Below are 27,028 nucleotides of genomic sequence, written 5' to 3'. Positions count from 1 at the left end.
ATTGAAAGCAGTCACGAACATGGAGGTCTGCTGACTACAGCAGGCCTCCATGTTTGCGAGTGCCTATACTCGCTATGGGGCCGCAATTTGCGACCCACCTCATGAATATTCATGAGGTGGGTCATTGCGACCCCATAGCGAGTTGCAGTCGGTGTCTGAGACACCGTACTGCATACCAATTTGCGAGGTGCAAATTGCGGGTTGCATGGACGCGCACTTTGCACCTCGCAAATTTTTAAGTTGCTACATCTGGCCCCAGATTTGGTATTGATGACACTGTTTTACGTCTGCCTGCATCCTGATGTTCATGTGAACCCTGATAAGGTGAGTGATGATATAATCTAATGTAGTATAGTATACATAACTCACACCTATCATTTGTTACATTATACAGCCAGGTTACTTATTTGTACGTACACTCATACACATCCATTCCTGCTGTATGATGTGTGTGATGAAACATTTGAGTCAATAGTCACATACGTAAAGATTGTCTGGAAGAAAAAATTGAAGACAATGATTTTCTGTTTAGACATCCCTTGAAGAAGACTTATTCTGTCCAACACAGCATCATACTGTAATGTTTCTATGTATTCAGAATTAACCCTCAGGAAGGGCATATGATGGTACAATCAAGACCACAGTGCATAGTTATCAGCCAACAATCTTTCAGGGCAGTTGTGTTGACATTCTATAGGCATTGACATGAGGCAAACATCACTATTCTCCCTCAAGGTTAATGTGTCACATTACACAGAGACAAAGTGGTTGTGTAAGTGCTATTTATTTTAAAGTGCTGTAGTGCTATATTTACATAGTCCAGGATTGTGAGTCCATTAGTGGGACATCTTCCATTGTGATCCTACACAAGTGCAAAAGGGCATTTCATTGGACATGCTGGGGGTGAAGTGTCATACAGTGCAGAGGGACATGAATTGCCAATTAGGTAGTGAGAGACAATCACAGGGCATAGTGACAAGGTAAACAGTGGGCTGGAGAACAGTGCTTGTGAGCAGCTGTTGCAAGACTGGCATGTTACAAAGCACAGGACCTTGGTTATAAGTGCCCATGTGGCAGGGACCAGTGCTACCGGGGACTCTTACGTGTGAGGGTGATCTGTTCCACGTCTTCATCTTCTGATGTGTGCGTCTTCTCTTCCCTTGGTGGTGGTAGGTTTGAAAGAATAACACACACTTCAGTGTTTGAAGACGTGGAGTCAGAAATACTGGTAGCTGCAACTGTGGGGCTATTAAGGGCAGTATTGCAGCAAGGAGGAGCTGCTGGTTCTTAAGGATAGCAGCTACATCACTGTGGTAGGCAGCCAGGTCGGCCCTGAGGGGATCAATATTGCATTTGTGCACGTGTTGAAAGGTTTGTTGTTGGAGGTGTTGTGTCAACTCCCTTACTGCTGTGCTGATTTCCTTCACACTTTGTTGAAGTTCTTCCAAGATTGATTTTCGCCCTTGCAGTTGTTGCTGCCTGTTCTGCAGTTGACATCATGCAAGAATGCACTCCCTCTAGGCTGGCTCCCATATTTTGCATCCCCGCCCGCACCTCCTTGGCCAGCTCCTGCTGTACTCGAACTACAGTCCTCTCAAAGCTGGTGCCAGTGTCGTCAGAGTCCTCAGCTGGGTTGGAGCTGGCAGGTCATACAATTGGGGTGGTGGGTGGGTCCTGTGTGATGGCTGCTCTATCTGTGCTCCTCCTTGCGACTGAAGGTGGGGTCTGGAGGATTCCAAGGACGTCTTGGATGGTCTGCTGGCTGATGTTTGTCAGCTCGTCATCCATGTCATCAGGGAAGCCAGGACAGGCTTATCGCCAGGAGAGCCATCATCCTCTGCAATGAGATATAGTACAATTAGTGTGTCTGTGTTGTGGCATTTGTAATGTGACTAGCCTGACATTGCACATTGTGATATTGGTTCCCATTCATTGTTCCTGTCTTCAATATTAGCATTTTCCCAGGCCTATGCCCCACCTGCATGTTACATGTAGGTTGGGCAGTTTGGGGAATTGTCTGTGTCACATCCTCTAGATGTAGGTTCTGCCCAAATTGTATGTTGCCACCTTCTTGTCCTACTCAACCCTCCATCTACTTCTGTTCTCATGTTGTGGCTTAGCACTGGCTGTGGTCTTCTGATGGCACTTGCACCACACTTAACAATGTGGAACTGCCCCAGTCTCTGATATTGCACATGCAGCTATATTTTTCTGAGACCTACCATATACTATGTATAGCATTGGCATGGCACACTACAGATGTCAGCATTGGTAGTGTGCAATGTTGATGTTGGGGAATGTGTGCTACATTGGATTGCACTGATGGTCCTAGCAGTGTTTCATTTCCTCTGCTGACTGTGTGGATGAAATTCACTAGCCGGTAACATATGTCTTCCCCCTCAATGCTGTTGTCTGAGCAGTATAACATTTGGGATGTTGCATGGTGTCTTTGCAACTATTGTGGCCCAGGCACAGGATGGACCCTGACGTATACAGCATGGGTATGACATTACTGCTGTGTACCTCATAATGTTTATGACAATGGCTGATGTTTGTAGTGACTATGGACATTCACATTTGACAGGATTAGCATATTTGTATTGATTACAGGGGATTGATAACGTTGTCATCCTGAACCCTCTAATTTGGGTGTGTTTGTCCATGGGCACAGTAACTGCCATTAGCTACTTGACCTGCAAACACAGCAGAGGTAGTAGTGGCAACTGGTGTCAATGTTAAATTCTACTTGCGGATATGTCCTGAGACTGTTAATTGAGCCCTAGTTCATGTAGGGAGAATACCCAGTTTGCAACGTCGTAAACCGCATCAAAGTCATTTTTGCCACGTTAGCGTTGTTTTTCTTTATGACGTGATTGGTTTGAGCAAACAAAAAATTACTCACCCCCATGGTTTGCGTCTCTCTGCATCAAAGTATAAATTTGATCCCCGAGCAGCGCTAAGAAATGCTGTTAGCCGGCGTTAACATTTTTGACTCAAAACTGCGTCAGTGCAGTTTTGCGTCAGAAAGTACAAATATGGCCTAAAGTGTTTTGCCATTTGTACAGCAAAATCTTTAAGCATAGGATTGACACAGTATCATCCTCACTGAGCTGTAAAATTAAAAAAGCTGTTAATCACTCCAGGCACAGTATTACAGCTTTGGACTGGTCAAATACCATCCAAGCTAACCTGGAATGAATAAAGCAACCCCTGACACGCGTTTTGCTCTCATTAAAGCTCTTTAGAGGGGTTTATCTTTGTCCAGACACAAGAGACCACCCAGTATAAGTCAAAACAAGGCCCTTTCAGGGTTAGAGTGATGCATAAATTGTGCGAAAAACAAGAGAGATCTAGCTCGGTGTGGATACCACTGTGCTGATCCTATGCTTAAAAACTTTGCTAGATGAGCAGATATTTGAGGCGAGCAAATCTAGAGTGTCGCTGGTGTTGCAGGATACTCCTTACTTGAGATGCTCTCCACCTAAATTTGGGAACTTCCCAGAGTTCTCTCTTGTTTTTTGCATATATATATATATATATTTAGAGAGAGAGAGCGAGAGAGAGAGACACACACATATATATATATATATGTATTTATATATGAGAAAGATATATATATATATAAATACATATATGTATATTGAAATTAATATAAAAAATCTCAGAGTAAAATACATAACAAAGGTAATTGCATAAGAAACAAACATTTAAATGCACTGTTTATAGAACTGACAAATATAAAAATGTAATTATTCATAGAGCCAAGTGATATTAATTTTTCCATGCAAATACTATGCCTACATTGAATTCATTAACAGTCTATTTAAATTAGTGGCAGCCCTCTTCTTGTGTGACTAACATTTTAAAATATATTTGTAGCTGTTAATGGATCTGTCCATACAGTACTCCTCTCAAGTTTAGTCATCAAATACTGCATATATATAAAATAATCTACAGAAAAGGATACCACCAAATAGACATTTAAAACAGTTTCCAGAGTAATTGTGTCCTCAAACTCATGTTCTGAATTGAAAAAATACTTCGGAGGCAAGCCTTCAACTTGGATGGCAGATGCCCCATTTCTAATTGAATGACAGCCTGAAGAGTGTTATCATGAAAGATAAATACATATTTTATTTTAAAAAGTTTGTCCTAAATGCATTCAATTTACATTACAGACACCACCATAAATCATGATCTATAACAAAGGGTGGAATTTAACTCTGCACAAAATACTCGAAGAATAGAAATAAGCAAGATTGACTTTTGGGAGTGATAAAATCTCTTCATGGTCCTTCTACTCTATGGTATTTACTTTGAAGTTTAGATGAGTAAGGAATCCAAATAAAAAATGTATCAATAATCATTCCTAAATTCAGTGGAGGCTGCCACAAATCTCTAGGAAAGGGGTGGGGCGAGGGATAGGCTCCCTAGCAATCGTGGTGCTGCTTACATGCTAAACATAGCATGTAAGCAGCCTCAGAATTGCTCAGAGTGGCTCGGAGTGCCGCTCAGACTCAATCCTGGGGTCTGTGCTGTTTCTCAAGCCCGGCTGTACATACAGCCAGGCAGGGAAATCCTAAGTGTTTATTTGTGTTTAGCTGGCCTGAGACGGCCAGCCAAATACACATGCTCACTTAGTGCACTCTCCCCTCCTCGCCCCTTTCTCCACCCACAGCCCAGCCATGAACACTCTGCTGGTTGAGCCAGCAAATGAAAGATAAAACGATAATTAAGCATTCAATTTATTAACTAAATAAAAAAGACTTACCTTCTACTCCGCTGTAGTAGTCAACCACAGTTCCCAGCCTGCCCTGTGCCAATCCAGACGCTTCTCAGAGCAGCACCAGGACTGGCTGAGAGTGCCCAGCCAGGGCACTCCCAGGCAGACTGGGAGCCTGTGCATGTTCTCTCCAGCCTGGCAACTTTGTTGCTGGGCTAGAGAGATGCTACTGCACATGTGTGTTTGGCCGGCTCGAGACAGACAGCCAACATACATGCGCAGTGAGGGGGAGTGCTGTACTGCGCTGTGAGGGGGTCTTGTGGCCCGCCCCTTTAAAAGAAAACAATAATAAACAAAGTTTATTATCATTTTCTTTTAAAGGCTTTGCAGCTGCCACTGCTAGCAGGGGGGCGATGCTCCTGCACCCTAAAGGGGGAGCTGCCCCTGCTTACAATTACCTTCTGTTTTAGCTGAAATGCACCAAAAATGCCTGCTGTACTTGGTTCAGCCTACTTGAAATAGATTTGTCTATCCAGACTAATATTATCTATTTGTTCATTGTAATAACATTTTGTAGACATAGCAACAGCTCTTACTTTTAATTGAAGAATACTTGTGCATGTACAGATGGCAATCGTTTAATGTTTTTTGCATTTGTTAGTATTCCAAACAAGCATTTGCAATGCAATAGGTCTCGCTTTTGATCAAGTAAGAGCTATTAGTGTAAATTCGTAACTGGCCATTTCTTGCCAAATAAATTGAAAATGAAAAGTAAAACTGTTGACATAAGTGAGTCGATTCAAAGCGTCACGGCTGCAATGAGCATGAGCTCGAAGGAGAGACACAAAAGGAAAAAAGAAGTTCAATTGCAGTCAAACGTATCGGCAAACGTGCAATTATCCATGTATCAGGGTCGCTGACCAGGGGGGTAACAAAACTGCCCCAAGGAGGGACAGACATAAATAATTTACTAATGATAACAAAGGATTTTTGAAAGGCAAGCTCACGAACAAGAGATAGTGATGCGCATGTGGTGGGCGTGGTTAAAAGTCTACGAATATTACAACACGTCAGAGCACATCAGACACCTATTGGCTTTATGCCCAAGCTGTGACCTTATCAAAAGCTACTTTGTGCTTCTTCCTCCCACACCCAACTGATGGGGCTTTATCCGCTTTCTGCATGTGGAGGTTTTCAGCTTACAAAACAGATCTGTTGACATTATCTTTGCATACTACAAGGGCAGAATCTGTAATATTAAAGACACCTCGGAAAAGACACAGCTGTGTCACAACAGTTCACAGTGTGAGACATATGTGCACCTTTCTGTTTTCCACCTCTCAGCTTTACTTTCATCCTCCTCATCACATTAATCATTGCATCTCAGCTCTTTCGGGATCTAATTTTCCTTGCCTTACTAACTTAGCATAGGTGCCTTATAGCCACTTATCATGTGTGACAATTTTAGCCAGTCTTGAATTTTAAGCCAATACCACCATGCATGCTAAAATTTGTAGCCCATACCTGTAATTCAAAAGAGAAAAAACAGACATCCCACAGTTCAGAACTAGAGGTCCCGTAGCATAAGCCAAGGAATTGGCAATGGTATCATGTATGACACCTGACAGCTGTGCTTGCGTGACAGCTGCGCTATTGTTGTGGATCCCTTGTGCAAGGTGCACCTCATCAAGTGTATTATCTGCATCCTATCTGCATTTATCTGACATGCCTATCCAACTCATTGCCCTGCCTCTTACCTTCTTGCAGACATTTTGTCTAATGCTTTGTTCCAGGGCATTTTCATACAATCAAGACAAGCATATATTTTGGTTTCCATTCATGTATCTCATGGTCCCGGGCCACTTCCCTTTCTTTAAGCATGTTTCCTCTCCAGGCAAGTAAACAATCTTACTTGACCATGTGGCTAGGACAAAACCAGCAGCATCATGGAAGGGTATGCAGCCCTGGATGCCATGGCATAAGAAGGCCTAGCAATATAACTGAGTATTAGCCCAAAAAATTAATCCTGTGCAGCAGTGAGGATTCCTGCTGCTCGCAGCCACTTCCAATTGCCCCTTGATGCTGTAGTGTGGTTAGTTTTACGTATCTTTAGCGAGTTAGCTTCAGGCTTTAGGCCTTTGTGCACTTTGCCCTGGATGTATTTTATTCATTTGCTGGCAGCTTAGAGACTCTGTGCACTTTGCTCTAAATGCTTTTTATTAGGCTTCGTACTGGTATTTTTCAAATAGCCAGTTCTACGGTTTTGTTTTTTATTCATAACACACTGTTTAACACATTCACTCTGTGCTTCAGTCAAGGATACAGTCTGGTACATTGCCGATAGACGTGGTAGGAGTTTAGACTTGGCATTCCTGCGTAGGGACATTTTGTGATCACGCTGACATGTTAGTTATAAAATCACTTCCTTGTCCCAATACACGCAAGAGGGAGATTCCAACCAGGGAACCACAACTAGACGCCAACTGCCTCGTTGCAGATGCTGAACCAAGATCACAGGCCTTTGCTCAGGTATGAGGGCTGATGTCTCCCCGGTGATTCAGAAAGGCAAGTTAGAAGCTTAACATGCTGTGCTCAAAATAGATCAAGCAGAGGGAGAGTAGAAACTAATAGACACGATGACAGCTTTGTTCTTATCTTGTATTTTGTACAAATGGTGAATCCTAATGTAGTGAATATAGCAATCAATATGCGACAACCACTCACAGGACATCTGATAGCACATGGACTGACGGTCCAGGGGGGTCCGGTCACTTTTGTGGTGGACGCCCATGCAGCCTATAGAACAGAACTTTTTTATTCTTGGGTCGTATTTCCAGCAGTTGATGGGGGTACAAACACTTTTCACGAATACACTGTTGCGAATGTCCCTGGACAATACAGGGCTTATGCATACTTAGAGATACTGTTATCTTATCAAGAACACCATAATTGGCTTGATGGCGCCCTCCCACACACAGTAGCACAAGTTAGGTTAGGTCCACTGAGTAATGATGGTCCTACCTGGCCTTTATTGGCTACATATACACCTCATCCTGCGGCTGCTCAATTGACAGTGGTTGAAGTTCGTCGTTTATATACAGACTTAACGGCTACATATAGACGATTATTTCAGTTTGTCATGCAGACACTAAATACAAACGCAGCGCGTGCTGCTCCGGCGCACCCACAGGCGGTGGTTCTGGGTATCAATCCGGCCACTGTACACTCAGTTATGGGTAAGGTACCGGCTAAACGTGAGGAAACTCCATTTTGGCTGACGCAAAAAATGTATACGCTGGAAGCAGTGTTTTCCCATAAGGGACCTCAGGATAAACATAGAATATTAACAATGTGTTTGCCGTATGGGATGGTTCCTCCGGTGGACCTTTGTAATACCTGGGGCACGGTGTTTGCCGCGCTCTACACTACGGCACACGGTACACCGACATTAGCTAATTTACCGGAAGTGCTTAAACAAATTGAAGATGAATATGGGGCTGCCCCTGCCTTAGATTTGGGCATGCAGTTAATGGGCAATTTTGCCGCAGTTTCTTCTATTATTTTGAGTAATCTCAAGGGAGAGGCAGTAGCACTAGCAGTGCGAATGCATCTTCGGGACGTTCCGCAGATTAATCAGGAGCGGGAACTTCCGAGAATAATAGCAGAGACATATTCCAGCATTGGTCGCGATAGCCTAGGGGCTAGACTGCAAAAACCCCAATTACAGGGTAAAAATAATAAAGACAATGCTAAACAACAGCAACCTGAGGGTACTAAAAAGCGCTGGGAAAAGAAACAGCAAACACCTAAGAAAGATGGGGGACAGTCTCCGCAACCGGAGACCCCGCAGAATAGGTATAATCTCAGGAATAGGGATAATTTGAAGATGCCTGATAGATATCAATATACTGATACACGCCAATCTCGTTCCTTTCAGGACTCCTCAGAGAAGAGAAGTGAGAGAGGTGGGCGGTCAGAGCGGAGAACGGAGAATGGAGTACGTGAAACCAAGACAGGATTCACAACGCTCAACGGAGGTTTCTATTAAGCAAGAAGAGAAACCGCTGCAACAAAAACAGCAATTTAAAAAGAAGAAGGTGGCAGCAGTCTCAGTTAGACATGCCGCTCAAGAAGAGAGTTCTCTTGACGAACAAGACATGGGCGTTGGCACTGTTAGACAGCGCGGCAGAGGTCACAATAGTTCGGCGGAGTCTTCTAGAGCATCTGGAGGTGAAAGCAACTGATGAGTTCATACAAGTCGAAACGGCGGATATGCGAGTCACTGCTGATAGAGTATATAAAGTAACTCTGCGATTACAAGGGGACATTGACCGCATTGTACACGCCATCTTTTGGGACCATGTGGTAAAATCATATGATATTCTACTGGCCGAACAGGATTGGCCACCTGACTTTGTTCGCGACTGTCCGGTTGGGGAGGAGGTTATTACACCTTCTTTCTCACCACTTGTTCCGCGAGAACTAGCGGAGTCCTATAGTAAAACATGGGCTCTAGCACAGGCTCCCGCCCTATATAGAAATAACGTGGGGTGGGATAGACAATCACCTTATCATGTAATTCCAATAAAGGGCAAACTTCAGCCACAGCCGCAGTATCCTATCAAATTTGAGGCAAGGGCATCGGTTAGGAAAATTCTTACACAATTAGAGTACCAGGGTGTAATTGAGCCCTGTGTCTCGCCGATGAATAATCCCTTGTTTCCGGTTGCTAAACCGGACCATTCATATAGGATAGTGGTGGATTACAGACATTTAAATGGTCATACACGCACATATGCAATACAGAATTCACATAGCGCAGCGCTTATGAATAATATAGTGCATAAGAAATACAAAACAACGTTAGATATCTCGAATGGATTTTTCTGCCAAAATATAGCGCCCGAAAGTCGGGACTATACCAGTTTCAGTGCGTTTGGCTCTCAGAAAAAAGTTTTTTCGTTTGCCTCAGGGGTATAAGAATAGCCCAGGACTGTTTTCGGCTTGTGTGCCTGAAATGCTGCACGAGTTGGACCCTGAAGCGTTATCATATGTTGATGACATATATCTGACAGAAGATGAGCTTATGCAACATCTAAGGTGTGTATCGCGCATTGTTGTGGGGTTTGCGGAAATTGGCTATAAGTTTAATTTTAAGAAATTGAAGATTGCCTTCCTCAGCGTAATTTTCTGGGATATGAGTTGTCGACGGAGGGCAAGAGCTTAGCGCTACATTTTTTGGAGAAATGTGCTTTATTGCAGCATCCTAATATGGTTCGGAAGCTCCAGTCATTGTTGGGGTTTCTGAATTTTGGCAGAACTTACATTCCTGATTATGCTACGCGTATAAAACCCTTATACGAGTTGATTCGTCCAAATTTTTCTAGTAGATTTTGGACAATTGAGCATACACATATCCTACGAGATTTACAGGCTGATCTCTTAGCAGTTAAACACTTACACACACAGGACATTAAGACACATTTAGTCATCAGGGTGATACCTGGGGCTGTTGGGTTTACATATGTCACCTTTAATGAGGGTGAGACAGTCCCGATTGCATACAAGTCCCACTTGTATTCTGCAGCAGAACAACGATTCGCGCAAACTGAGAAAATAGTCACTGCCGTACAGATGGCTGTGATTAAAGAAAGACCGCTTGCCCAGGGCCAACGCATTATTGTCGTTTCCCCGATTCCGGCCTTTGAGGCTGTTACAAAAGCGAGTGTCCCTAATTCGAAAGCTTTACACCCGCGATGGATACAATGGGCTACGTCTTTGACGGCCACTGATGTAGATTACGTATTTGACCCTAAACTGCAGACTCAAGAATTTCTTCAATATGAAATGGAGTACCCAGTCCCTGCTGGCACATTGCCTATTGACCAATATCAGGTGGTCATGTATACCGTTGGCTCTGCGCAACCAGCGGTTGGGACTAAACAACAGTATTCTGCTGCATGTGCGGTGGTGAGCGGCACGATGGAGGGGGAAGTGTTCTGCCCCCGACATACTTATACTAAAACCTTGGGAGATTGCACGGCACAGCTGGCTGAGCTCAAAGCTCTATTGTTAGCGTTGGAGCACGCGGATCCGGCGATTTTAACCTTGCTGGTCTGTGACTCCTACTACTGTGTACAGTCTTTCAATGAATATCTACACTATTGGAAGTTGAATGGGTTCAGAGATTCTAAAGGCAACACCATTAAACACAAATTGTTGTGGGGTAAGGTTGCGGATCTGAAAGAGACGCTTCCTAAGGTCCATGTTGTACATACACTTGGACACCAGCGCGTTGGAATACACGTTGCTGGGAATACTTTGGCTGATGAAGCCGCGAAATCGGCAGTGGCTGTCGCCACTGTGGCCGCAGTGACTCGTTTGAGTTCCAAACCAGACACAGAGATTTTGGCTGCCATAAAAGCTACAGCTGATGGCACGCCATTTCCTAAAGGATTTCCTTCTAAATATAGTTACTGCTTGAGTAGTGCGCTAAATGCTGTTGTTAATATTCCAGGCATTGGTGTACGTGAACTACCCAATAAAATTGAGAGACCTCGATTAATTTCTGCAGCACATGAGGGGGTGGTGTCTGCACATGCTGGTGTGGCTGCTACGATTTCGCTTTTACAGGCTCGTTACTGGTGGCCTGGTCTCTATAAAGAGACAAAGCAATATTTCCTTTGTTGTGACGTTTGTCAACAGATTAAAGCTTCGTCAGCTAGACGCCCGCAGCAGACGCCCCTTCTGATTTCAAATAAACATTTACAGTGTGTGTACTTGGATCATTGTGGCCCGCTGACACCAGATAGTGCATACAAATATATTTTGGTTGCTGTAGATTCGTGCTCCAGATTTGTGTGGGTCTGGCCACAACGCTCGGCTGACGCTAGGATTGTTATTAAAGATTTGCGCATCTTTGTCGATACATTTGCAGTTGCGGCTTTTCATTCGGACCAGGGCCCTGCTTTTGCCTCTAAGGCATTCAGGGACACCATGGCTTCGTTGGGGGTCCAACTCCAATTCTCGTCTCCATTTCATCCCGAGGGAAATTCTGTCGTGGAGCGTTTAAATCGTGATTTAAAGCAATCCTTAACGGCCAGGGTTATAGGTGCTGGTCGTAGTTGGCTAGCCCACCTGTATGGAGTACAGAGAGCACTTAATAACTTGCCTAGACGGTCACTGAGGGGTCGTACTTCATATGAGTGCCTGTTTGGAACACGAATGTATGTTCCTGATCTAGATGGTCCTGGTGTGGAGGCGGCAGATAAGCCCTTTGACATAAATGATCGTGTCACTGTTTTGCAGGATTTACAACAATTCCGTGAAGATAACTTTTCTGCAAGTGCTGCCTCCTCAGGAATTAAGGATGAGCCAGTAACACCTACTGGTTGGATACCCAGGATTGGGGATCTAGTGCGTGAAAAGGTTGCAGTAAAGAAAGAAATTGGCACCTGTCCCTGTGTTAGGGGTTAGCGGCATGAGAACTGTGATTTTACCGCCGCTGCAAGGGGCCAAAGGAAATCGCTTTGTTTCCATTGATAATGTCAAGTTACAACATGTGGCCGATTCTGCACAGCAGACCAAGAGGGACACCCAGTAGTTCTGGAACCCCTCTCACTACTGGGGAAGAAGTCCCGCTGCAGGTGATTTACACCGACGCTGTTTCCTCTCCGAGCTTGGGGAGGGTAGAAGCTGATCTTGCGATTGTTCCACAGACGACGATTAATTTGAAATCTTTTGATCATGTTGCTGTATGTTTTACTGATGTTTCTGAACATGTGGTTTATAGCGTGCCTGGGCGAGAGCCTCCATCTGCTTCTTTGTTCACAGTTGCTCCTTTTGCAAGAACTGCCTCTGGCTGCTTCAACGACACTGACGATGCAGTGTCCGGCTCCTCGTCCTCGATGTATTCAGTCCGAGGTCCACGTAAGCTGCTGTGTTGGCTTAAATGCACATATTTAGTGTTTCCTTGGAACTATTTGTGGCTTTTTATGGCTGTAATGACTCTTTTTTTGTGGTTGGGATTTGTGGTTACTTTTTTTCTAGTAATACATGGTCATTTTCTTCCTGAACGATCTGACATTGAGCACGTGGAGACTGTGTTAAAACCACATTTTTCGTCTCATATGGTTCGAAGAGGCTTGTCCAATGTAAACATTTCTGCAATACCGATTCCGGATGGGATTGTGTGGGATAAAGTAATGTTTGATATATATGGTCCCACTGAATTGATTCAAATACCGTATGTCCTCAAGTTATCAATGAATGATATTGTTATACCAGGCATTGTTTCTGATTATTGGGATGTGAAGACAGTAGATTCTATGCTGACAGATTTGCAATATTATACTGTCTATGACGATGAAGATGCTTACCAATTTGGAGATAATCATGGTGACATGTTTTGTTACAACTATTATGGACACCACTTTACTCATAAAGCTAGTAGCCCTAAGTCCATATTTAATTATGTGCAATGGGAACATTGCTCGACTCCTCCACAAGGGAGTTCGAAAACGTATTATGATAAATTTGCATATTTTTCTGGGCATGATCAACGAAATGCTAGGTCGTACTATTTTAAAGTTACTCCGTATTCTAATAAGCAAATGTTATTGACCGATACTAAATTACTGTATTCAAATTTGTTTGTATCTAAACTTTCGGTCGAAGGATATGAATACTGGTTTAAGACTGTTGACTTGAAAAGTGTTTGGGGTACGAAAAATTGGCAGATGCAAGGCTGGGACACATTATTTAGAGCATGTATTATCCCTGTGCAGATGATTTTCCTCAATGACACACTACAACAGACTAGCTGTTTGGGCTTGGCAACAATTAGAGAGTTAAATTTGTCTAGTATACTTGTCCCTTCCAAATTAAACAACTGGCAGCACTATGTGAATGCTACTTTTAGTGAATTTACACATTGGGTCCAGAATGGTACGCTTAACACTTCATCGATACATCCGGGCGGGTGGTTATTATGGCCTGTAGACACTAATAAGTGTCATCAACGTTTTGTCACCTCTTCAGGGGGGTTCACGACTAGTAGGGCAGACCCTCGTTACATTTCACCAGAACATGCTGATATTATAACTACATACAGCGTGGGGAAGCTTTGTCAGCAATGGCTGAAGTCATCCACGCTGGATGCAGTTAAGTCACATCTCACGTTACTGTCTAATGATACTGATTTACAAGATTTTTTGTCAGGTCCCAAGGTACCACGGAAGAAAAGATTTTTATACGAAGTTTATAATGAGATTTGGAAGCTTTCACAACAGGAGGCTGCGGCCCGGTTGAGGCAGATTGATCAGGAAAACCTGATGCAGACTTTGGGGGTCATTCTGACCTTGGCGGTCCATGATCGCCATGGCGGCGGGTGGCGGAAGCACTGCCAACAGGCTGGCGGTGCTTCCTGGGCGATTCTGACCGCGGCGGTAAAGCCGCGGTCAGAAAAGGGGAGCCGGCGGTTTCCCAGCGTTTTCCCGCTGGCCCAGGGAATCCGCCATGGGGATTCCGACCGCCTTCCCGCCATCCTGTTTCTGGCGGTGTCCACCACCAGAACCAGGATGGCGGGAACGGGTGCCGTGGGGCCCCTGGGGGCCCCACAAAGATTTTCACTGTCTGCTGTGCAGACAGTGAAAATCGCGACGGGTGACACTGCACCCGTCGCACCCCTTCAACACCGCCGGCTCCATTCCGAGCCGGCTTCATTGTTGAAGGGGCTGTCCCGCTGGGCCGGCCGGCGGTCTTCTGGCGGTCGCCCGCCGGCCCAGCGGGAAAGCCGGAATGGCCACTGCTGTCTTTTGACCGCGGAGCGGTCTTTCGGCGGGAACCGCTTGGCGGGCGGCGACCGCCGCGGTCAGAATGACCGCCTTTGTCTGTTGTTGATAATGGCTTGCATACCCTTTCTGACCGTGTTTACACGATTAACAGCATTGTTTCCTCTGCTATTGACATTATTAAATCAGACATGACTTCTTTATATCATGGGCAGAGTCAGACGCGGTCCATCATGCAGCTGGGTTGGACTCTTCAGACCTTGAAGGCAGGTCGCGTTCCATGGCAGCACATTCGTGCCAGAGAGATCTTTGTCTCCTTTAATTTGACTCATCAACAACAGCTGATGGCTAAAAAGGAAGCGACGTATGTCATGTTAAATATTGAAAAATTGGAGAAACTTCCTTTCACTGTTGCTGAGATTCCGTCAGCTGAGTTGTTGATTCATGGGGTTATTAATCTGCCTATCTCCACTCTGCAATTTACTTCTTGTTTGAAGCACATTCCGGTGGGTAGATATGAACTATTGGGAGACAGTTACATACACGAGGTGTGGGAGCTTCCCTTACAATACAGATGTGTTAATGGTTTGAGGGAGGTTTTTCTTAGCGGTAGTGAATGCGAAACTTCTGTCAGCCATTCTATGGTTTGTAAACAGCTGTCCTTGCACGGAGCGTGTAACGCTTCGATTGCTAACTTAGCTTGTTATCTGAAGGGAGTTCCAGTCCTGGTTATTAAAAACACTTTCCAGGTGCTTTCTAACGGCAGTTACATTGTTCTTAACAGCGAACGCTGCTGTGGCATGCGTGCCGGAATAGTTTATGTTGTTGTTGTCGACAAGGCCGTTACGTGCTGCGGGAATGTGTTGTTTCCCCACACTCAAATTAGGGAGGTAGCGGACATCTGGTCTCATATTGCTACTTCCAAGGTTAATTTCGACAAGTTGAGTCGACTAAAAGCTTTATTGTTTCAAAAGCATGTGGCCCTTACATCTGCTAGCGAGACCTACGCACTTCAAGTGGCAAGGTCATCGGCGGAAATACAGTCCCTTTTGAATACTAACTTTCCAAGTCACTTCGGTGAACTTGTGGGACGTATATTTAATGCATCCAGCACTGCTGGTATTGCAAATTTTTTCAAAGCTGTTGGTGTTGGTTTTGCTCACACCTTATCTTCCATATTCGGATTGATACCTTCGGCTATACACTCTATTTTCTGAAGCATTTTTGGGGGTTTCCCGATTACTTTGGCTTTATTGGCTGGGGTCTTGCTGTTGTTGCTATATTTTCGCAATGGCTGTCCCGCCACGACGAGATCCTATATTACTGCTCCCGTCAGCACAGCTGTGTCGTGAACGCATGATGCAGCATTTTGGAGCAACACTCCTGGGCCATTTGGAGTGTGACTGGTCTCTGTCATTCCGACCGGTTTTGGATTGTGTGCAACCCGTGTTTCGGTGCCTTTGGTGCTCGTTTGAACATGCACTGGCTCTCTGTCTCTCGCTGCAGCGCCCTCCAGTGGTCGATCCTGATCTGTTGATGTTCCCGATTAGGGCTCATTCCCGGACTTGTGTACTACGGTTGCGTTTGCTTCGTGAGGCAGTTTATGAGATTCCCTTCCTGGAGGAAGATGGTTTTGTCTCATTCATAGGCCCTGCACGGGGTGCTGCCCTGAATGGTTTTGGGGCTTTGGAACACACCTGCTTCATGGTACTTTGTGGCGTGGATCTTCCGATATTGACATATATCGAAGTGGAGGAGCTCCTACTTTCTATTGCTTCTGTTTAACAATTGGATTTTTTTCCTCTCCTGCAAAATTGACATTATATTGAATTTGGCTTTATTGTCACATGTTTCCTAAATTTATGACTTTGTTGTCTTCTGACCTTGTTGAAATATGTATATAATTTTAGGTATTGTTTATATCTGGGGCATATTTTTATATTATTGGAACCACTTGCTACCGACAAGGGGAGGGTGTAGTGTGGTTAGTTTTACGTATCTTTTGCGCGTTAGCTTCAGGCTTTAGGCCTTTGTGCACTTTGCCCTGGATGTATTTTATTCATTTGCTGGCAGCTTAGAGCCTCTATGCACTTTGCTCTAAATGCTTTTTATTAGGCTTCGTACTGTTATTTTTCAAAAAGCCAGTTCTACGGTTTTGTTTTTTATTCATATCACACTGTTTAGCCTACTTCAGCACTGGAGTTCTCCATAACACATTCACTCTGTGCTTCAGTCAAGGATACAGTCTGGTACATTGCCGATAGACGTGGTAGGAGGTTAGACTTGGCATTCCTGCGTAGGGACATTTTGTGATCACACTGACATGTTAGTTATAAAATCACTTCCTTGTCCCAATACACGCAAGAGGGAGATTCCAACCAGGGAACCACAACTAGACGCTGACTGCCTCGTTGCAGATGCTGAACCAAGATCACAGGCCTTTGCTCAGGTATGAAGGCTTATGTCTCCCCGGTGATTCAGAAAGGCAAGTTAGAAGCTTAACATGCTGTGCTCAAAATAGATCAAGCAGAGGGAGAGTAGAAACTAATAGACACGATGATAGCTTTGTTCTTATGTTTTACTCTCCTGGTGACTATTTCAATCCTACTGTGTTATATGGTTCTGGTTATTGCGGCTCACACCTTATTATCTAAAATACTGTTGTTTTATTAAAACATTATATAAAACCTATACTGTCTTTGTCATTTGTATATGAGATCATACTGTAAATGAGAGAGTTGGTTTAGATCTGAGTGACCACGATTTCCCTGAGAAGTTCCAAAGAGGTCATGCGCTTGGCTGCCCAATCATCTCTTCCCCGTGGGCGAAATGAGGCACTGCTAGTTAGCCGGAGCAAAAACCGGATTTAGGGTGACAGAGTTCCTTACACGTGGGTCCGACTCAGTCCCCCACACCGTGATCGATCCTGCTGCCTAGAAATCCAGTAGTCTCATTTAGGATAATGAGAGCCCACGCGACAATGCTGCTGCGCACATCTCATTTACTGCTGTTCTTTCGAAGGGCAGGACTTACAGATGGGTTGAAAGAGTGGGCCGGAGAGGCCTTTTATTCCACAGGACATTTCCCCGCTCAGCTCGAGCCCTTGAAGGGTGATTTTGAAAGCCCATGGTAACTCCTGGTGCTTGTTTCACTTTTTGCCACCGCCACAGGTTGATTGCAGCAAGCATAGGGAGGCCTCAAGAGAAAGGGTGGGTGGGAAAAGACAGAGAAAAAGCAACCAGAGTGGTGAAGAGAAAGAACAGCAGGAGGGAGAGAAAGAATGGATGGATCAAAAGAGAGAGAGAGAGAGTACACTAGAGATGAATAGAGCGGGGTTGGTTTGAGAATTTTTGCCAGGACTGCTCTTAGTTCTCGAATCCCACGTTGGTGAGTGGCAAAAGAACTGACAAGTGACAGCTACTGCGTTTCTCTATTGCCACTCAAGGCTGGGACATACATGAATAACAGCTGGGAAACAACAATCCCTGCTAAATGAAGCAATGTTGAATTCAAGTGACACCTCCAAAGATTTGCATAAAAGATGCAGCCATCTATCACTTGTGGAAGTGCCAGTCTGGTCAGGTGTCCAGTATACTTTTGGTATAGGCCCTGCTATGCTTGTAGTTATCAATAAATCAATTAATTTTTGTAAAGTGTGGCTACTCACCCATGAGGGTCTCAAGGTGCTGGGGGGCGGGGAGGGGCCTCATCTGAAAAACCACGTCTTGAGGTTCTTCCTGAAGATGGTGAACAATGGGCTTTGTATGAGGTGCAGGGGGAGGATGTGTAGGAGGCTGGCCTGGTTTGTAGTGGGTACCTAAGGTACTTACACCTTATACCATGTCCAGTTATCCCTTATTAGTGAAATATGGGCAGTGTTTTAGCAGCTTAGGATGTCTAGAGGTAGCTGTAGCAGAGCAGCTTGGGCTGAACTAGGAGACATGCAAAGCTCCTGCAATGCTACTATAGTTACACAGTACTTATACACAATTAAAGGCAATACTCAATGTTACCAAAAATAAAGGTACTTTATTTTAGTGACATTAGGCCAAAAATATCTTAAAGACAATACTCCATCTGGAGGTAAGTATTATACACAACATATACACTAGAGACCAAAATCAGGTAAGTAAATAGTCATAGAATAGTCCAAACAGTAGAAAATACAATAGAATGCAATAGACCTAGGGGAAACACAAACCATATACTAAGAAAGTGGAATGCGGATCATAAATTCCCCCCTAGGCAAGTGTAGTGTGTAGAGGGGCGCTGGGAGTTTAAGAAAACACCAAAGGTCAGTAAAATACCCCACCCCAGAGCCCAGGAAAGTAGGAGTAAAGTACTGCAAGTTTCCTCAGGACACGCTACAAGTCATGATAAGAGATATTGCAAGAACCAAGAAAGACTGCAATCAACAAACAGTGGATTCCTGGACCTGAAGAGCTGTCAAGAGAGGAGACCAAGTCCAGAAGTCACAGAAGATTCCAGGAAGGACAGGAGCTCCTGCCAACCTAGAAGATGGTGCAAAAGTGCATTCTCCGGTTAGAAGAAGTCTGCAGAAGAGCACCAAAGAAGATCTCTGCGGGTTCCCTCATGGTGCAGGAGATGTCCCACATCAAGATGTTGGATGCAGGCTGTTTGTGTCGCTGGATTCGTCCAACAAGCCTTGGTTCAAGCAAGGTCACAGTTTGCATCAAAATGGCACTGCCTGGACCCAGGAAGGACTTGGGGGTCTCAACTCAGACTGAAGAGACAGAGGGGGCTCTCAGCACTGGAGAGAGCCCACAGAAGACCAGGCAGCACCCACGGGAATCCCAGGACATGGGGACTAAGAAGAGGCAAACTGTGGTTGGTGCAGCACCACAAAAGAAGGTCCCACACCGCCGGAGAACAACTCTGCGAGTTGTGCATTGAAGGATGGAGTGCTGGGTACCTGGGCTACACTGTGCATGAAGGATTCTTGGAAGAAGTGCACAGAAGCCCAAGGAGCTGGAGATGACGCAGTGCACAGAGGTACTGTCGCAAACCAGTAAGGCAAGCTCTTACCTCCTCCAAATTTGGACAGATGGACCTTAGGACAGTCTGGGTCACGTCAGTCCACCACCTGTGTTCCAGGGAGCATGTTCGTCATAGGGAGAGGAGTCCCAGAGAACTGTTCGTCGTCGCAGAAGGGTGCCTGCAGGAGCAGGGAAGTGACTCTGTCACTTCACAGGAGATTTCTTCAGTTCTTCTGGTGCAGGGTGAAGACAGGGAGTCCTCAGAGCATGCACACCTTGGAATTTGTTGCAAATACTGGATGCAGCTGAAGTTGCAGGTCCCAGGAGTCATCCTGAATACTTTGTTGCAGTTACAGTGGATCCTGGAGCAGTCTGCGGTTGATCCGACGGTCAGAAGCTGAAGCAGAGATGCAGAGGATTCCTGGAGCAGTCTTTCAATTGCAAGCTGAATCTGAGGAAACACCCAGAGGAGAGACCCTAAATTGCCCTTAAAGGGGGATTGGCTGCCAGGTATGCACCTATCAGGAAGGGTCTCTGACGTCACCTGCTGGCACTGGCCACTCAGAGGTCTCCAGGGTGTCCCCACACCTTGGAATCTAAGATGGCTAACGCTAGGGACACACTGGAGGACCTCTGGGCTGCACCCCTGGGGTAGTGATGGACAGGGGAGTGGTCACTTCCCTTTCCTTTGTCCAGTTTTGCACCAGAGCAGGGACTGGGGGTCCCTGAACCGGTGTAGACCGGCTTATGCAAGCAGGGCACCATCTGTGCTCATCAAAGCATTTACAGAGGCTCTGGGAGGCTACCCCTCCCAAGCCTGTACCAAATATTTCCAAAGAAAGAGGGTGTAACACCTTCCTCCCAAAGGAAATGCATTGTTCTGCCTTCCTCGGACTGAGCTGCTCAGGTCCCAGGAGGGCAGAAACCTGTCTGTGATGTGGCCTCAGCTGGGGCTGCAGTGGAAATCTCAGAGAGCTGGTTTGGCAGTACTGGGGGTCCATGATGGAGCCCCAGGATGCATGGGATTGACCCTCCCAATTAACCAGATTTGGAATGGGGGGACAATTTCATCATCTTAGACACCTCACATGGCCATATTTGGAGTTGCCATTGTGAAGCTACATATATGTTTTGACATATATGTAGTGCACACATCTAACGGTATCCCCGCACTCACGAAGTCCAGGGAAACTTTGCTAGTGCAAGGGTGCCCTCACACTTAGTAACTTTGCACCTAACCTTCAGTAAATGAAGGTTAGACATATAGGTGACTTATAAGTTACTTACGTGCAGTGAAAATGGCTGTGTAATAGTGTGTGCACTATTTCACTCAGGCTGCAGTTTCAGTCCTGGAGAAAGGTTTGTCTGTGCTCCTTATGGGTGGCAAAAGAAATGGTGCATCCCATAAGGATCTCCTGGAACCCCAATTCCCTGGGTACCTAGGTACCATATACTAGGTACTTATAAGGAGGGTCCAGTGTGTCAATTGGAATTGGAATATGAAGTCACTAAACTATAGTAACTAATTTGGTAAGTAGGGAGAGCATAAGCACTGGAGTTCTGGTTAGCACAACTTCAGTGACACAGTTAAGCATACTGGCAACACTCACATAGGCTACAAGCTATGAGCACTGGGGTCCTAGCTAGCAGGATCCCAGTGAGACAGGCAAAATACACTGACAACCACTCACAAACAGGCCAAAAGCGAGGGTAAACATGCTAGAAATAGGCTACTTTCTCATATAACACCCCCCCCCCAAATGAAGGACAATAAGGCTAGCCTTGGCCAAATGAGACTTTATTGTCTAAGTGGTGATAAGTGGAGAGTAGATCTGCAATAGAGTGGTTACTTCCGTTATCATCCACTGTATGGTTATGTCCCTGTGGGGATGTAAACCACCCTGTTTGGAGATTTTTACCTATACAACAGTGCAAGTGTAAATTCTCAGAGTCTCCATGTTTAAGTTTTAAAGTTGGGTAGTGGAATTGTTCCACTGAGCCTATGCCAAATGAAGAGAATGCCAGGCAGGGATGCTGTCTCAATAAATCCATAGCTGGGCAAAATGTTTGTCCATATGGCTGTAAGAGAGAACAGGGTTGCTGTTTCTCTCGGGTTGGAGCAGGGCAGGGCTGCTGTCCTATAAGCTCCACACTAGGACAGGGCTGCTGTCCTAAGTTTTCAGAGGTGGCGCAGGGCTGCTGCACTAAGGTTTCTCTGGGAGACCTGGAGGGTTGCTCCAAATTTACTAAAACAGTGCAATTTTGCACATCTGGTTTAGTAGTTCCACAGAGAGGTACTTTTACCTCTGGGAGTCCAGCTGTGGTAGCTGAGGGCTCCTTTGATACAGGTTCCACCCCAGGAGAGGTTTCTCCCACCACAGGAATGGTATCCTTAGTGGTAGGGTGGGAAAGGGACACTTTGATACCTTTTTACCTGTTGGTGGAGAGGGATCCGGAGATTTCAGGCTTTTTTCTCTCCTTTGCTTTTTCATTTCACCTGAAATGTCAGGAAGCAATACCTCAGAGATACCCAGCATGGATGCATGGGTCCCACACTCTACCTCAGCCCAACCTGAATCCTCTAGGTCATTACCTAAGAGACAGTCTATAGGTAAGCTAGGTGATACCACCACCTTCTTTGGGTCAGTAACTCCATCCTAACTAAGTTGCACTACAGCTAAGGGGAGAGACTAAGTGGAGTTGTTGACATTAGTAACGTGGTCCTTCTGTCCAAGGAGGTGTTATGCAGATGATACCAAGTTTTCAGTCACCAAAACAATACCGGCACCTGTGTTCCTGTGGGCCTGGGCCTCAAACCCATTTATAACAATTGGATACTTGTACTTGTCCATGTTAAGGGGACAAGCAGCAAAGGTGGCAAGGCCAATGCCACCAGGTGTGACAGAAACTGTCTTGGGAGTGTCTATCCCAGTTTCTATGATGGACCAAAAAAGTGAACCCAACTAGACCCTTTGTTTGACTATTGCCAGTAGTCCCACCACTATTACCACTACTGCTAGTGTCACTAGAGCTTGATGTACAAGTGGTGGTAGGCTCAAGGGCGTTACCTGGGCAGGACTTATCCCCTGGCCTATGGCCTTTACCTCTACACACATATCACCTAGGCTTTTTATTGTGGGCAGAGTGAGAAGAAGAGGAAGATGATTTATCCCAACGTCCAGAGGAGTGGTTTGGACCTGAAGAAGGATCTCTGTAGTTACTTTTATCTCAATGCTTGTCCTGAGATTTTTCACCATCTTTCTTTTTGCTGTCCTTGTTACTCCATGTATGAGTTTTTCTGTTCACCCTTGTTGTGACCCATTTCTCTGCCTTCTTTCCCAATTCTTGGGGAGAGGTCAGATCTGAGTCCACAAGATATTGGTGCAACAAATCAGACACACAGTTGTTTAGTGCATGCTCTCTTAGAATTAAATTATCCAAGCTTTCATAGTCAGTCACCTTACTGCTATTTAACTAACCTTCTGCGGCCTTCACTGAACAGTCTACAAAGTCTATCCAATCCTGTGAAGATTCTTTTCTGGTCTCTCTGAACTTGATTCTATATTGTTCGGTGGTTAAGCCTAAACCACCCAAGAGTGCACTTTTCAGAACGTGATAGCTCTCGGAGTCATCCTCCATGACAATAAGGAGTCTGTCTCTCCCCTTGCCAGCGAATGACAACCACAGGATAGCAGCCAACTGTGCTTGAGGGACCCTCTGAGCTTTACAGGCCCTCTCAAGTGCAGCAAACCACTTATAAATGTCATCCCCATCCTTCTAAGGGGGTCAACTTTGTACAGATTTCTGGAATCAAATATTTGTTCTCTAACACTGGAGTTCCTGAAGCTACTGCTGCTGCCACCATGGAGAACTAACCCCAACCCCTGCCATTCCCTTTCCACAGCCAGGGATTTCCTGTCTAAGGCCAACTGTTGCTGCTGTAGCCTCAGTTGGGCCTCTTCCAACATCAGCTTTCTGAGTTCCTCATCTAGGGAGTTGTCCTCAGGGTTGGATGTGTGTGACACCTCTGAGACAGAAGTGACTTGGAAATTGGCAGAGGTAGATCCTTCCCTAACTCTAGGTACCTGGCCTCTAGGTGGGAAGGGTTCCCTACTTGTGTGTGACCCCTTATCACTACCAGCTACACTAGGAGGTTTGTTCATGGAAGATCTGTGGAAGGACCCTCCTCTGGATCTTCAGAATGGTCTCCTGAATCTACCTGGGTGGAACATCCCTATACTTGCCCCTCTCACTGTACCTGACCAGTGGTATGTCCCTGGCCATCCTGCAGGAGGAGATTTAGGAGAAATTCCTTGTTGGGATTCTTCCCAATCCCTAAACTTATTTCTAAGCAGAGATCCCTCAAACTTTCATAAGTTGTCTTTACAACCCTGGGGGTAGCCTCTACAACAGACATAATGAAAGACAGAGGTTAGGGAAAAGAGTAAAAAGTTAGCAAACTATTTGGTCTAACTTTTTAGAGAAAAGAAAAAACATTTCAGAAACTTTTAGAAACTTTGAAAGAACTTTTTAGAAAGTGAAAAATGATTGCTAGGTACAATTATGCATAGCTCTAAGTATTGGAGTACACTTTACTTGTTAAAAACACTAGTAACAAAGAGGTAAAGTAATTGCAAGTACTGAGACAGTAAAAACAGGTTGGCAAACACTGACAAACAGGCCAAAAGTGGGGGGAAACATGCTAGAAAGAGGCTCCTTTCTCACAGGTTGTTCCAACTGTTTGCGGTGATGAAGGTGAAGGATAGTCCTCTGGCGGTGGTTTTACGAATGAGAGGGATGGTGACTAGGGCTAGCTGGGCAGAGCGGAGGGATCTCGTGGGGGTGTGGAAGGAGACACAGTGGTTCAGGTAGGCTCGCCCTGCATTGTGTATGGCCTTCAATGTGTTAGTGAGTAGCTTGAAGGTGATTAGTTTCTCTACCGGGAGTCAGTGGAAGGTCCTCAGGTGTTGGGAGATATGTTCTCGTCGGGGGCGGTCCAGGATGAGTCTAGTGGCAGCATTCTGGATGAGTTGTAGTTTTTTTATGTTTCTAGTCGACGTGCCATGGGTCATGTAGTAAGCAGCTACAGGTCATTCCTTGCCTGAACAGTACCCTCCTTTACAGGATTTCATTAGTTAACCGCAACCTGCATTCTCTGCTGGAGAACCAGGGTTTACTGCCTGCACTAAAGGCAATAAAACGTGTGATTCCAGACTGTGTCATATTGTTGACACAGATGACTCTAGGATGTGGCAACCCGGTCAAAGATTGAAAAACTCTTCTCTTACACATGTGCCCAAAAGGACTCCACCCTTGTCTCCAAAACAGAATTAGTCGAGAGGGAGGTCGGGATTCTCCCAGACTCTCCCATTCTCCAACATGAATCACTGTCACAGTGGCAAAGTTCCTTCTTCCTACGTCTAACAAGCACTGGCAATGCCACTAGGTCTAGCTTTAGTGTGCTTCACCTTCCACTTGGAAAACTTTGGCACACCTCTCCCCTGGCCCTTACACAGACCCACTGCTCACCTTATAATCACAGGCACACCACTCACCCTGCATTCACATGGGACCAGCTCTTTTCCTGCCCTTATAAAGATCCACTACTCACCCTGCAATCACACAGGGCACACCGCTCTCCCTGCATTCACATACACCTGTTACCCATCACTAACAGTCTGCATGCCCTGCACTTATACACTGCTGTTTGCACCGAATTAGTGTAATTGTTTTTTACTCTAATTCGGTGCAAAACTAACTCCATATTTATACTTTGGTGCTAGACCCCTCTAGCACCAAATTTATGGAGTTAAAGTCATTTTTTGAAAGTGGAGACCTACCTTGCCTCAATGAGATGCAAGGTAGGCGTTCACGTGCAAAAAATGACTCTATGGCCTTAATAGAGTAAAAAAAAATGACGCTAATTCAGTGCAAACAGAGTACAAATATGTCCCTTAGCGTCAAAAAAATGATGCTAATCTGGTCAGAATCATTTATTTTGTCTCAAACCTGCCTAACGTCATTTCTTTTTAGCTAGCCTATCCTTTGCACCGGCTTGCACCATTCCATAAATATGGTGCCCACCTGGTGCTAGAAAATGGTGTAAGCCAGTGCAAAACTGCGTTAGTGCAGTTTTGCACCAAGAAGTATAAATAAGGCCCAGAGTGTATTATGTTTTACTATAAAAGTTGTGCAGCTCCTGCTGCTGGAGGGCGGCAGTCGCTCCTCTACTCTAGCGGAGGAGCTGCCCCTGCCTCCAGCTCTAGCCCTCTTTTCTCCTCATACCTGCCCTCGCTCTGCAAAGCATGAGGTAACCACTGACCAGCTGAGGCCTCGCGCTCAAGCAAGGCTTGAGGGTTGCAAATGTGACCACCCACCGGTGCTATGGCTCTGTAAATAACTTCAGGCACTTGGGGGCATATTTATACTCTGTTTGCGCTGAATGTGCGTCAAAAATTTTGAGGCACATTTGGCGCAAACCTTGCCCCATATTTAAACTCTGACGCCCGACCCGCAGACGTCAAAATTCCACCATGTGCGTCATTTTTTGGAGGCGGGAAACTGCCTTGCGTTAATGATATGCAAGGTAGGTGTTCCCACCCAAAAAATGACTTTAAGGCCTGTGCGCATTATTTATACTCCAGCGTCATTTGGACGCACAGGATGGGTTGGGCCTTAAAAACGGTGCACAGCCTTATGTGCGCTGTTTTTTAACACCTGGGTCAGGGCAGGCTTTAAGGGATCTGTGGGTTCGCAGGAGTCCAGAGGTGCCATTCCCTGCCCCCAGGGACACCCCCTGCCACCCTCACCCACCCCTGGAGAACACCCACGGATGGGGGACCCATCCCAGGTCAGTACAGGTAAGTTGAGGTAAGTATTTTTTATTTGTATTTAAAGTGGCATAGGGGGGCCTAATTTGGGCCCCCATACATGCCACTGTGCCCAATGACCATGCCTAGGGGACAGAAGTACCCTGGGCGTTGCCATTGGGCAAGGGGGCATGACTCCTGTCTTTGCAAAGACAGGAGTCATTTAAATGGGGGTTGTGCGTCAAAAAATGGCACAAGTCCGGTTTGAGGCATGGTTTTTGCCTCAGACCTGACTTGCACCATTTTTTGACGCACAACCCCCATTTTCTCCTACACCAGTGCTGCCTCGTTTGAGTAATTTTTTTTTACTCAGACCATCCCGCAGCGCCAGCTAACGTCATTCCTTAAATAAGGCACCCGCATGGCGCGTAGGAATGGCGTTAGCCAGCTGTAAAAATGTTGATGCAAACCAGCGCTGGCGCTGGTTTGTGTCAAAATTATAAATATGGGCCATGGAGAGCATCAGCGGGAGGCGTCCGTGCACTTCCTCTCCCTTGTCTTTACTAACCCCTGTGGCTGCATCTGGTTTCAGGATGTGTGTGTTGAAGGATGCTCTAATATAATGCAAAATAGTAGAAGCTTACGCCCTGTGCGTCGAACGATTTTCTGATATATAGAAGGCTAGTACCAGTTACTGCCCAGCGCCTG

The sequence above is a fragment of the Pleurodeles waltl genome, chromosome 2_2, assembly GCF_031143425.1.
Source record: "Pleurodeles waltl isolate 20211129_DDA chromosome 2_2, aPleWal1.hap1.20221129, whole genome shotgun sequence".
Classification (NCBI taxonomy): domain Eukaryota; kingdom Metazoa; phylum Chordata; class Amphibia; order Caudata; family Salamandridae; genus Pleurodeles; species Pleurodeles waltl.
This window is presented reverse-complemented; position numbering follows the sequence as displayed.